This window comes from Hyalella azteca, unplaced genomic scaffold (assembly GCF_000764305.2).
Source record: "Hyalella azteca isolate HAZT.00-mixed unplaced genomic scaffold, Hazt_2.0.2 contig12981, whole genome shotgun sequence".
NCBI lineage: Eukaryota > Metazoa > Arthropoda > Malacostraca > Amphipoda > Hyalellidae > Hyalella > Hyalella azteca.
The window spans coordinates 140,322-154,138 of NW_025942920.1; the positions used below are offsets into that span (position 1 = coordinate 140,322).

The 13,817-nt window shown below is 38.5% G+C and overlaps 1 long non-coding RNA gene across 2 annotated transcripts; it reads right to left on the minus strand.

Moving 5' to 3' along the window:
• Positions 1-4,781: 4,781 nt before the first annotated feature.
• LOC108680590 lies at positions 4,782-13,616 on the minus strand. Of its 2 annotated transcripts, none has more exons than XR_001931433.2 (2): positions 13,556-13,616; positions 4,782-10,391 (listed from the first exon to the last, which is right to left on the minus strand). It is a non-coding gene; the product is annotated as an uncharacterized LOC108680590 (long non-coding RNA). The 2 variants fall into 2 exon arrangements; XR_001931434.2 differs by having other exon boundaries at positions 4,782-10,403.
• Between the last annotated feature and the right edge of the window lie 201 nt (positions 13,617-13,817).

The window sequence follows — 13,817 nt, forward strand, 5'->3', positions numbered from 1 at the left end:
TGCTTCACAGATTTCATTATCCTTATAGGCTGCAAACTTATTTTGAATATTTCAATCATAAATAATGATCTACTTGTAATAATGATCACTCTGAAGTTTTTGTGAAGTTATAAAATAAATAAGCTATGTGTTCAGTCAGTAACAACAAAATTAGTACACTGATCCAGGTACTGCGTAGTTATCCCTAAACTTCATGCCATGTGTTCAGTCAGTATCAACCTAAACCAGTACAGATCCACACAGCTCAGTCACCCTTGAACTGCATAGGAGCCTAATTCAACAAGCCTCACATAGCGCAGTTACCCCTGAACTGCATGCTGTGTTCAGTCAGTATCAACCTAAACCAGTACATCCCCACAAAGCGCAGTCATCCTTGAACTGCATGCGATGTGTTCAGTCAATAGTAACCTCAATCGGCACAGAGCCTTACATAGCGCAGTCACCCCTGAACTGCATGCCATGTGTTCAGTCAATAGGAACCTAAATCCTCAATCGGCACAGAGCCTTACATAGCGCAGTCACCCCTGAACTGCATGCCATGTGTTCAGTCAATAGGAACCTAAATCAGCAGAGCACCCCACATAGCCCAGTGACCCCTGAACAGAATGCCATGTGTTCAGTCAGCAGCAACCTAAACCAGTACCGAGCCACATGGTGCCCAGTTACTCCTAAATTGCATGCCATGTGTACAGTCAATAGCAACCTAAATCAGCACCGAACACCATATAGCTCAGTTACCCCTGAACTGCATGCCATGTGTTCAGTCAGTATCAACCTGAATCAGTTCTGAGCCCCATAGCTCAGTCACCCTTGAACTGCATAGGAGCCTAATTCAACAAGCCTCACATAGCGCAGTTACCCCTGAACTGCATGTTGTGTTCAGTCAGTATCAACTTAAACCAGTACATCCCCACAAAGCGCAGTCACCCTTGAACAGTTACCCCTGAACTGCATGCCATGTGTTCAGTCAGTATCAACCTGAATCAGTTCTGAGCCCCATAATGCGTAGTTCCTCCTGCATTTAAAATACTACCATTGCCTGTTGCGAACTTCACTCATTCAAATGTCAACTTAGAAAGAGTGAAGGGGTACAACACGAATTAAGAAATGAGGGATAAGAAAAAGAGAAACATTTGCGATCATTTGAAAATACTCTTCATTACTCTTTATGCAACATCATTTATAAAACATTTCATGAGACGACAGCGTGCAACATTCATGGTAGAAAACGACTGAGGATGTTATCGTGACAAACTACGCGTGCTTTGCCTAACATTATTGGTGGACTAATGCCTTCTGTCACATTACGGTATTTACTTTCTGCTATCACATTTTCCTACTGGCATTGTTGCTGCGATGACAATAATTACATCTTAATGCACGACTAATGACGATGGCACTTGAAGATTACGGGTGACATTTTCAAACATCAGAGGAACTATCCTGTTAACATGTAACATGTCGAACTTACCTTCCTGACGCCGCGCTTGCGGTTCAATTCTAATGCTGATAACGTACTTGTAACCTTGTAACGAAGTAACATCCGATGGCTGTGAAGTATACATAAGCCGGGAAATTTGTTGAAACAATTCGCGGAGATGCGACATTTAGCAACTCGCTGGGCAACAAATAAGAGAATGCCATCTAGACTTCTAGTGGCGATACGGCATTTTTCAGCATATTTGCAGCAGAAAATATTACAAAAATCGATTTGAAAATGACATGACAATTTTGAAATGAAAATTAAATGCGATTGGAACTCTATTCCGTTTTGCGAGGTCACCTGAAAGCAGCACTTCTCGCACAAACATGACGATTACGTACGATGATAAAGACTAATTGATACATAGAGTATTTAGGATTAGTAACAGGCATGCGAAATGCGACTTTTAGAATCGACTATTTCATCAACAAATTGAATAAATTTTCAAAATTTTGTTCCTAATATTTACCTTGAAACACAACATCCAGTCAATGCCATTAACAACCTCTTATGCAACGGCTATCAATAAATAAAAAGTGTTGGAGCATGTGTAGCAAATTATATTATCTTTGAAGGCGAAAGCATTCAAGATATACCGTTTTTCGACAGATAATCTTTCTTCGTCGACTTACACCAACTGAACAAATTACCTAATTCTTTGAAATGATATTGTGATATATATGAAAATGTGATATATTTTCAACAATGTCAGATTGTTAATCAGCTTGCCCATATATTATACAAGTAATCATATTCGAAAGTATGCAAATTTGTCAACTTGCATAAAAAGAAAATTTATATCCACTCTCTAAGGTATTGAAGCAATTACACAAGCACGACGCAACAATAACACGGCTAAAACGAGAACACACCAACCAGGAAAACTTAATAATACGAATAACCAAGCTATTTCCTTCTTCTGAATTTGGGGCCGATGGCAAGAAAGACATCACATTTGTGCTCCCGACTAGAACGGGTCTTTCTACTAAATTTCAGAGATGTTCAGCAAAGAACTAATTTGGTGCGAAAGTATATGATCATTACGACTAACTATTCCATATGATATATTTAATTACTACAAATTGAGGAGCCGTAATAGTTCCCTAATCGATCTGTCCCCAACCTTTGAACAAAAACTGAGACGATCACTTGAACATGTCATTTTAGGATAAAGCTTCTCATATTCAGGATTCAAGAAGTAATGGATATTAAACTTCTGCCCTGCCGACAAGGACCATATGGAAAAGTTAAACAGAACGTGACACTTACCTACTGCGAAGGACGTAATGGTGCCTTAAACAGCCCGTAACGGCGCCTCTAAAATACCCGACATTCGATCACGTTTCGGTTTGTAACCGAGCGAAATGATGACACGAGTTGAAATGCATCGCGCTATCAAATGCACTAACACATGAGCTGTTGGCGAGTATAATTAGAGAAATGGAAACCTTAGCGTTTAATAGGTTATTAGTTAGCCTATCATTTCTTCAGACTCCTACTTTGGGTGGATTTAGGCTTTGGCACGAGTCTGATATATAATGAATAGCACGTATAAAAGTAACCGGCTACAGCAGCATAAAGAACAACATCAACTGGAACAGTTAAACTGCTTAGCCTACTTAAATACAGTAAGATTTAGATGTAAAGTGAAGGAACAAAAATATCGATATGAATGGCATCACTGACATAAAGGAGGCATTTGAAAGTCAAATGCTTTGAAATAATTATGCTTGAAAACAAACGACATCAAGAAAATCTAAGAAAGTTTGTCGACATTCACGTATACAATTCAAAATAGAACATGCCGATTTCAAAATAATATCTCGCTAGCCATTCTCAAAACGGTATTGGAAAACACATTTAATAATGAAATGAACGATTTTAAACCATAGATTTCATTTTTTCTAGAAAAAAAACGTAGTCAGATGATGTACTAAATTATATGTACTATCGTCAACAGTCACAAGAGTCATATTGTAAAAGCAAAGCCATCGGCTTCCTGAGAGCAGTAACCTTCCAAACAAGGAATCTGCGTGAAAAACTCCACAGCAAAACAGCTTCATGCTCGAAAGCATGAGCACTTCTACGATGGCCGTGACTTATCGGTCAGCCATTAACGCTGCGTTGAAAGAGGTGAAGAAGCATACAAAGGTTAATTACAGGAGTAACAGTAGTAGCAATAACTATGAAGAAAGAGTAACTGCTGTAGGATACGCAAGAAACAACGTTGCAGTAAAGACGAGAGGGAAGAATGAACAGGCGCATTATTGATGCAACAATATCAATGCACACGGACGTCAACGATGAACAAAGTAAATGCTCCGGCGCCGATGGCAATCGCAACAATGAGCTGAAGAACTACGGCGGAAATATTGTTTTAATGAAATTCTAAAGGAAAGGCATTTTTACAGGGCTCGTCTAAAATGTGTATCACCCAAACAACAACTGACATTGAAGCGACTCCCACCGGCGTCGGTCACTGGAATAGGGAGTAGATATCTCTTATATAAAGTAGTAATATATATGACCACAAACAACTAGGTACCACTAAACACACAGACCAATAGCCAACACACTCTACGAGTACACGACGGAAATCCTTAAGGACTCCGAAAATCCTTAAGAGTTATACAGGTTTTAAGGCTTCAAGTTGCTCTACGGACGCCTATTAAACAACGATCACTTTCTCGCGCGACGATCGATCCTCCGTTCACACAAACTTTGCAGGCCTTCCGAGTGTCGAAAGCGGAGAGTGAAGTGAAGTGGACTTCAAACGCAACACAGGTGCTGACAGTCCATTTGTAACCATTGCAACATTCCTCCTGGGTTGCCGGAATTTATGAGAAGGCTTCACCGTCTCAAGCCTAAGTCATTGATGAAAGTTCCTAGAACTATGGAACCCAAACCGAGGTGCTTTTGTCCTAGTTGACCAAGCGAGAAATCATCGAAATGGAATTAGTTCTCTAGTTACATATCACACCGAAAAAAATTAATAAGAACATAAATGAAGATTTAAGGAAAGCCGGTTATGTTTTCGATATGATAAAGTATTACTCGAACAAATAAAAAATTTCTGGTGTAGCACACAAAATTTAACCTTCAATAAGACAACTTTTTTTGCTAAAGAACGTAATGCAGAAGTTTTGAGGCTCCGCGTAAGTAAACCTGGGCGTTCATAGAATTGCTTTAAATTTCACGTTTTCCCACGAAACGTAACAGAACAACAATTAAAAATGAAGTGACGAAAAACGTAAATGACGTCAAAATGGTGCAGTTAAGGAACAAAATAAAAAAAGTATGAAGTTTATCAACTTTATGTAGAACTTCAATACATACAAATTAAAACGGATATTCAAAACAGAAAACGGATAAGAGGCTACAAAATTATTCTAATTTCTCATAAAGTAATTATTGCAGGTAACTGAAATGGCAGAAACTAAAAAAAAAAAAACAAGTGGCAAACGTCGAACAAATTCAGGGCAAATAAACACGAGGGCAACTTAAAAGATATTCCCCCCAAAATGAAACCAGTAACTGAGGTAATACTTAATATGTCCACAATTAATTGACAGTACATAAAAGTCGGCCCGAACAAGCGCACATTCAATATGAATAATTGCATTCACCATTTAAAGTATCGTGATACGGATCGTGAGACACAATATTCGCCTACCAATGGAACTTGATTACTTGCAAAAATGTTCTTGAGCTTTCAGGCGACTGAAGCCGAAGTGAACAAAAAACATGGCACACAGAAATCAAATATAGTTACATAAAGAAACAATCAAAAAATACAAACTCATTGCCCCAAATACTACAGAAATATAACACCGCCGTTACAACTCCTTATGATAACTAAAATAATATTCGTCACTAACTATAACAAGAAGCACAAGCAGCCAACCACCAACAATACACTCAAGGCATGCGACAAAGCATTATAAGGAGTGTCGTTAACGTTGTCAGGAAATAAGATTGAAGAAAAAATCAATCACGGAGCCAGCAAAATTATTATCAATTAAGAGTTGACCGAATAGGATATCTCTCTTCAGACGAGAACATTGACTTCAATCGAAACGGGTCGCAACCAATGGAAAATGAAAGTGAGAGAATACGATCCAATTTGCGCGTAAATGTCTTGCCTTTCTCTATTTAAAGAAATTATCCTGCTTCTCGCAGATCAGTACACAACGAACGAAGTACATGGGGACTCAAATAGCGACGAACTATAATAAGTTTAGAACCACGCAACACACGCATTAGGAAACCGTCAAACACTTCCACTAGCGGGTCTTTCCACAAACACCAAAATATTTAAAGAAGCAAGTTTGGAGCTGGCAAACACTGAATTGATGAAGTGAAACAACAATAAATCGCTAGTCTCATCCAAGATCACAACGCTTTGTCAGCAGTTAACAAGGCGGGAGAAAAGTAACTTCTATGGACTAGAATATACTATTGAAATTCCACATAGTGCAAATCACCGTGGGAATGCTACACGAAATTTTAGTAGGGAGGATTTCCAGCAAAACTACGGAGTAAAACATCAATGATTCCGTGTACAAAGCAAGTGGAATAACATCTCTTCAAATGACAGGACAGAGGCTGAGACAAATTTAGAGGACGAGAAATCATAAGTGGATTATCTTATAAAAAAGACTGCCATGATCATTCAGCAATTAACCAGAAATTTCCAACACGAGAGTTCCGAGTGTGAACAAGCTGGTTAACTTTTTTCCCCACAGGAATAAGAGAAAAATAACACAATACGAGCAGAACCAGAACAGTTCATAATTGGACTCGTTTCACCAATAACTACAATTATGACAATACGGAAAATGAGTCGAGGAATAAACCGAATAGAATCTCAACCTCGCGGAGTTACCATGAAAGAGTCGAGAGGTTAGCCCGATGTTGAGGACCACCTCTGCTAGAGATGAAACACACATCGACTAATGCGACGATCAACGGGAAGAACATTGAATATAATCCATTAATCACAGCTCTTTTTTTTAAAACAAGAACAAGCCTTAAGTTTTAAAACGAAGAACATCAATGACTACGCGGAAAAGATTCTCTCGTACGGCAAAGCAGTCTTCAAATCCAAACAATTGAGTGAGAAAATCAACAAAATGTAACAAAAAAATCAAGAACAAATTTTATGGCGCATCACGAAAAAACTTCAGAAGGAACAGATCAAAAATATACATACTTCGCAAAAAGTCAAACCTTTGTACGAAAATAATTAACTGGGCAGCATACAACGAAATTCACGATGAGTGTCAGTGATTAGTGACCAATAAACTCTCACAGCACAGGAGGCTACATACAAGTATTAAATTCCTGACTACGGTAAGACATGTTGTAATGTAAATATTTAACATCAATTTCGACCGCTTCATGCAAGCTGGTGGTGTGCTCACTTAAACGCATAAAGTGTCCCATTTCGGGAACGCTGAATATTCTACAACAACTAACGTAAACCTAAAATCCTTCACTAATACAAGCACCAAAAAAACATAGGATGGCACGCAAATGGCAACGAGAACGCACACGATAGGTTGTCTAATATCCATACATCCCACAAAATGAAAAAAAGACTAAAGAAGAAGAAATACTTGAAAGTAACGTGCAATGTTTTGTCATGGGCGCAGCAGCGCCTCAGTTCATGCATTACGAAAGTAATCATCGAGTGATGGCGGGAGATAGAGACGAGAACTTCAATACAAGTCAGAATTGCAATAAAAAAAATTGCTTGTGTGTAACGACAAGTTTTGGGACTCGGGAAGACTGAAGATATGATAACAAAATTACGTAACACTCTATCAATGCCGTAAAATTTATTGAACAGTAAGAAAATTTCAGAGATGAACTAAGTGAACAAAATAAACTAAATTTGAGCCAAAGATCAACAGCATACCGGACCAGAAAAAAATATCACTTCAAACTTGGTTTAGACGACATTAAATTCAAAACTCGACTTGGAGATGGGTACGCAATCAAATATGGCATTAAAATAACGAGAGAAAAGAAAATGGTAGAATTTTAGGTTTTAGAAAGTTCGCACGACAGCCAAACAAGAGCACGATTAGAAATACTTGTAATACATGGTACACTCAACATAATATATCTCCATTAATAGTTGTTAGAGAAACACTTAACACTAAACTCATCAAAAACAGGTATAATCCGTTCTAAATATAGAACCACATAACGTAACCTAAGTTTCAGCAAACCTAAACAACGAACCTTTTTCCGCACAAATACGATCGTAGGCCACAGCACCAGCGACCCACCGATGAATTCTAGGGGCACAGATTCTTCCTTGAATAGCACCGATCCTCTCCCCCACAAAAAAAAAAAAATTCCAGTTTGCACAGCTGGCAATAATTCTCGAAAAAAGCTATGACGGCGACCAAGCAATCAAGTTGCAATAAAAAATCGAAAATACTCCTTGTAATCGAGTCGACCGCATCCGTCACACCGCAAGACGAAAATCTATGTGGTATTTTACCCAAACATAATTGGATATGCATTTATTTTGAGAACAATTTTTGAGAAAAAAAGCGTAACACGGGCTTAGGTATGTACTGTAATTCATCAAGGAATTAACAAACTGATCGACACAAGTTGAAGAGGATAACTGAAGGAGTCAAATTGTACCGACGTCACAACACCGAGCAAACCGCCGCAATTAGAACAATGCGAGATTAATTAATTAAGTACAACAGTACGAACTAACAGAGAATAACAGCAAGGCAAACAAATTCCCGGATTTAACATCTTGTTTTGGAAGAAGGCAAGAAAACTTAAACAGTAACGCACGCAACGCCGACTAGTAGTATGGCGCAAAGCAACTTGGGAATTATTTCCAGAATTATTATTATTCGCTTGAATGGGCAAACACTTGTGAGAACGAGAACGAGCTCCAGCTTCAGGAAATGAGAATAAGACAATAAGAAAATAATTGAGATAATGACCGCATTAGAATGTAGTAACCAGGCTCCTAACTAAAGCTTTGGGCTCGCGGGACGTCCTGACAGAACCATCGAGGAGATATAACAGTCGCAAATAATAATGACAAAATATCGAGCGTGATGAACTACACAAAGTTAATAGTAATACACTGCCACAAAGAGTCAGTTTTATGCTAACTTTCGCGAAGTACGAAACGCAGAACAATACATGCATCAGCGTACGTTTCGTCAACAGCTTAGAGACCGAACAGTCATTAGTGAAATCTACGGTAAAGAAGCTTAAGACGGACGGTCAGCCATGGATTAGGCGATGAATGCACTCAAAAAATATGTAGGACATGCAAACAAGCACGGACCGATCAAGGTCTAACTCCGGGGGTTAAATTACATTCAAATCAGGGACAATCCAACATAATGAATTTATCGAATTACACGACAGGAACTCCTCGATCACAAACTTAACGATGGAGGAGAAAAACTGGACAAATTAGAGGGACTTAAATGAGGTATTTGCGGACATGAAGTTAAGGACGTTTAGACTAGGCTTGACCAGGACTGCTCTCAGTAAACTAGGGTAAACCAGCACCAGACTAAAGGAAATACACATTTGGTTGTAGCGGTTTGCATTACTGAGACAGTAGTGGCAGCCAGTAAAACTTTCGTTACTACCCGTCATTATTGATCGCGCTATTGGCCCCGTGTATAGGCGACACCGCGCTCCAGAAGGCGCTAGTAACCCTGAACACGAGGCCAGTAACAAGATGATTTGCAGCGGTAGTAGTTGAAAATTGCACTAGCCGTCACTAGTGACCTCGTATACAAGCACTTATAACAGACTGTAGGCAAGTCACGAGACAGTTAAAATTACTAGACTGCAGGCATAAGCCGTATGGTAACGTAACAGAGCTACGTAACAACCAAACTATTCATTAGTTCTGATATAAATTATACGGACTGACAACAAGAAATGACTGCAATTAGGTAAGGTAATACTTCAACGATAACGGCTCACAGAATTTACATAAATGACTCCATCCGGCAGTGTGCAGCACACGCACTAGTATTCACATAATTAACTATGTAATGACGGTGGAGACTCCTACTCCTACTCCGTAGGATTCAAGAGGATGTTCTGAAGGATTATTATTATTATTATTATTATTAGACTAGTGGATATCCCACTTACAATTTGATGAAGGTTTGACAAATGAAAAGCAAGGTCTGTCTGCAGGATTGACAATTTAAACCAATCTATGAATTACAAAAAAGAGTAGATAATTTCAAATAGAGCTTGGACGATGGCAGCTTCCATACACAATCCAATAGAGCTTCCAACACAATGTTAATGGAACAAAGGGAAAGGGAGTCTTAGAATTCACAGACAACGTACGTGACATGTGTTACAACTTACATGCAGTCATGATGAGGTGTCTAAAGTGTAGGTAGAAGTTGCGACTCATTGACCTCAACAGACGATCAAAACAAACTATTAAGGTATCATCCGCTAACACGTGAATTTCGTCTGCGTATTAATAAACTGGGGTATGTATATATACTTTTGAACCAAATACCCCAAGGGATCTCTGAAAAGCGCATGTGGGAACACTGAAGAGGCACCCTTATGTAAGATAACCGATTTTATGCTCGTAGATCGCCAGAGCTTCAAATTAGAACATGAATTGATCGACGACATTGAATTAGAAAACGTGAGTGAACTACAGGTGTAATGGATATCGAAAGCTTTAGAGCGGAACTTCTATCAATTCTTGTACTGAATAATTCCAATTGTTGCACAGAATTCACTAGAAATGGAGCAGATTGATCACAACGGAATTACCAGGTTTATGGTCAGTACTTTTAATACTTTTAATGGACCTAAAGAAAACGGAAAAGTTTATTGTAAAAACCTACGAACAGTGGACGTTGAAGCTCTGCAGGAACAGCTGAGTGCAGGCACCAGGCACGGGTCATGACGAGGTACATCATACCAGGCACGGGTCATGACGAGGTACATACCAGGCACGGGTCATGACGAGGTACATCATACCAGGCACGGGTCATGACGAGGTACATACCAGGCACGGGTCATGACGAGGTACATCATACCAGGCACGGGTCATGACGAGGTACATACCAGGCACGAAGCAGTGACGTGTGAAGCACATGGAAAGGGTGACGATGAATCGATGCACACGAGACGGACGAAGCAGAACATGACGGGGCACAAGACGATGCAGATAACGAGGATGTCAGCCACCACGAGCATCAAAAGAAGAAAAGACAACACATCAACATCACTCACTAGCATAACGGGGTAAATACATTTACGAAGAAACGTAACATCCTACACAAATATAAATTACATGAGGTAACATAACGTTCAAAGAGAACACTGAAAAAGTTCACATGATAAGAAAATCCTGTAATAACCACGTAGCTATGCACGTTAAAAGATAACAGTTACACCTTCACGTGAGAAGATTCTGCAATGGAAGTGATGGATAAAGCTGTACCTGAAACTGGCCATGCTGGGAAATGCACCGACTTGATGCCAGACGAGAACTTATATTACATAAAATTATTGGTACAGTCTCAGGATGTTGGATGTTTACGTAATAGTTAACTTTAATTATCTTATTATTATTATCATTATTGTAAGAGTAGCTGATATTATCTGTTTATGTTTCTTTGATAATTCCAGTTGAGTATTTGCAACAACGAAGAACCATCAGATGCTTACGAGACGTGAGAATGAGAAGATAATATCTAGTCAAACGTTTAGTAAACGATCTAGGTCGCTACCTCCATCGAGAGTATTCTATACTAATGTGAGTTTCAGAAGGCTATCATGTTAAGTTCAAAAGCCTACAATGAAATCTGAATCAATAAATGACAACGAAATAGAATACAAAAAACAGGATCTTTTTGGTGCAGTCAAGCGTGAAGGAACGGAGTCACTCATAATAACGATATATGAGAACGTCGTAACCAGAAAATGTGATTGCTGTTACGGAAATTTCTAATTAGAAAGAAAGTGAAGAAATTTTCAGGAACTTAAGAGTGAATAACTGAATTAACAAACATCAACCTTCATAATTCACACAATAGAACATATCATTGATTAAGTAAATATATGTAACAACGAGAACAATAGTGAAAGTAACGATGTCTATGAATAACTACTGGAGACAAACTGACCTTAAACTATTTGAGCGACCTAGAAGCAATGCACAGCCGAAAATGTTTCATTTTTATAAACAACATCCACTATATACTTAACAACACTATGTACCAACACAAACATAACATAAAGCCTTGTTAACAGAATACTGATAGGTTCCACCATTTATGTGAATAACCGAGCAACAACGTTCGCCTCTTGGATACTGAGCGTTAAAGTTAAAAATTTCCCAACTGAAATTTTCAATAACTTTAACCGGGGTGAAACTATACATCTATTTAAAAGTGGGAGCAATCATTCTCATTTCATACTTTCTACACTGAAAATAGCATCACTACACATGAGTGTAACGAAAGTCAACTTCAGAAGTCACTTGCATGACAGTATTCATAAATTGATTACCCATTGTACTGTACGATGAAATAACGCTTTAATTCTAATGAATAGGAAAGCTCGTCGGTACAAAAAGAGTTGCAAGCGCATACAACCAAATACAACAGCGTTTTAGAGAGTGGATATTCTGGGATTAGAACTAGAAATTAGCACAGAATAATAGAAGATTGGATTCAGGAAAGTGCGTCATGCCATTGCAGGTCATCTTCTGGCAAAGTATAAGGATACTCTGGCGTGTTTAACACTTGAGGTAAATGAAGAATCTGGATACCCTGGCGTAACTCTTATGATAAGCGATAGGAACAATGTGATTCTTGATACAAGCGATATACAGAAGATTCTCGATTTACAGCGTTATTCTAGATTTAAAGACGTATACTACAGCGCATTGAAAGTCTTGCGGCAATGACATCGCATATGTAGGTAAGGTAAACTCACAATTGAAGCCATGAATAAGCAATACATCAAACAGTTAAAACAGCGTTTGGTAATTTTAGAAGAATTACTCGAGAATTAAGTACCTAATATTCCCTAACTAACTATGAATGGCTCGAGATTCCTTGATTCCAATGACAGGTAATAAATACTACTCAATACAACACAGGATTGGTAGGTAGTTCTGTTCAATAACGTTTGATGATTATAAATGATACTGAACATAAACTTGCACGCGCTCTTTCATTATATAAGAAACAAACGTACGATCGCGACGACGTCAACGAGAAGAAGCGAGTGTGATGCACACTACCTGCAGAATTCCAACCTTTCGATTGAGCGAGACGCTACATTCCTAGATTAACCAACACGTGACGATTCGATATAACAATGTAAGTTGACAAGTCACAAGAAGTGCGATAAAAGTAATGCTTATTATATGATTGGTACCGTACGTCATGCATATGGCTTCAAGACGGTAGGAGCTAACAGGATCCTGCATCAGGTGTGACAGCTTTAATAATCGTTTGGATTTTCACGAAGTTTGAGCACAAGAAAACCATTCACTGAAGTTGCACAGGTTTTACAATATATATTTTTTCAATGCTTGAAAAAGAATGTCATCGTCCTAAACTCTAAACCCGGGACTAAATCACAGCAATAAACAACAAATTCGACCTCAATTTTTATACGAAGTACGGACTACATGATCTACTTCAAGGCTTTTGGAAAAACCAAACTAGAATAAAAACCTTAGATGCTACAGCTTCAAGGCTTATGACGATTACCAAAATAAAAAACTTAGATATAATTTTACATGACGTAATTAGACATGAAGCAAGTTCATAGTGGTAAAGGAGAACATTTTTTTTTTTTTTGCCCTTCCTAAAGTTCATTTTTGAGTCCCTCAGTCGGTCAGTCCTATAAGTTTAAGTACACATACACTATTGAGTATCTAGGATACATGCATCATCAGACATAAGAACTTGATAAAATATTAAGTAGATGAGAAGTTAAAAATGAAATGATTCTAAAAAATCTCTGTTTTGGGTTAGCCACTATGAGCAAGTTGACATAACGCAGTACCTGGATTGCCTAAAGGGACAGCAACAGAAGCGCTCTGGTCGCCCTCCACACACACGAGCTGACGTTCAGGAAAACCGTTCAATGCAATCTTAACTAAAGCCTGTGAGTGTTACTTGTCCTGAATAGAGAATTGAGGAATTGAAACATTGTGAAGTATATAAGTTGTTCTGAAAATCTTGTGATGCCACCATATATATAATAACATGTATTTAAAGTAATGAGCAGGCTAAGCACTTGCCACACGAGAGTAGCCAGCGTGACT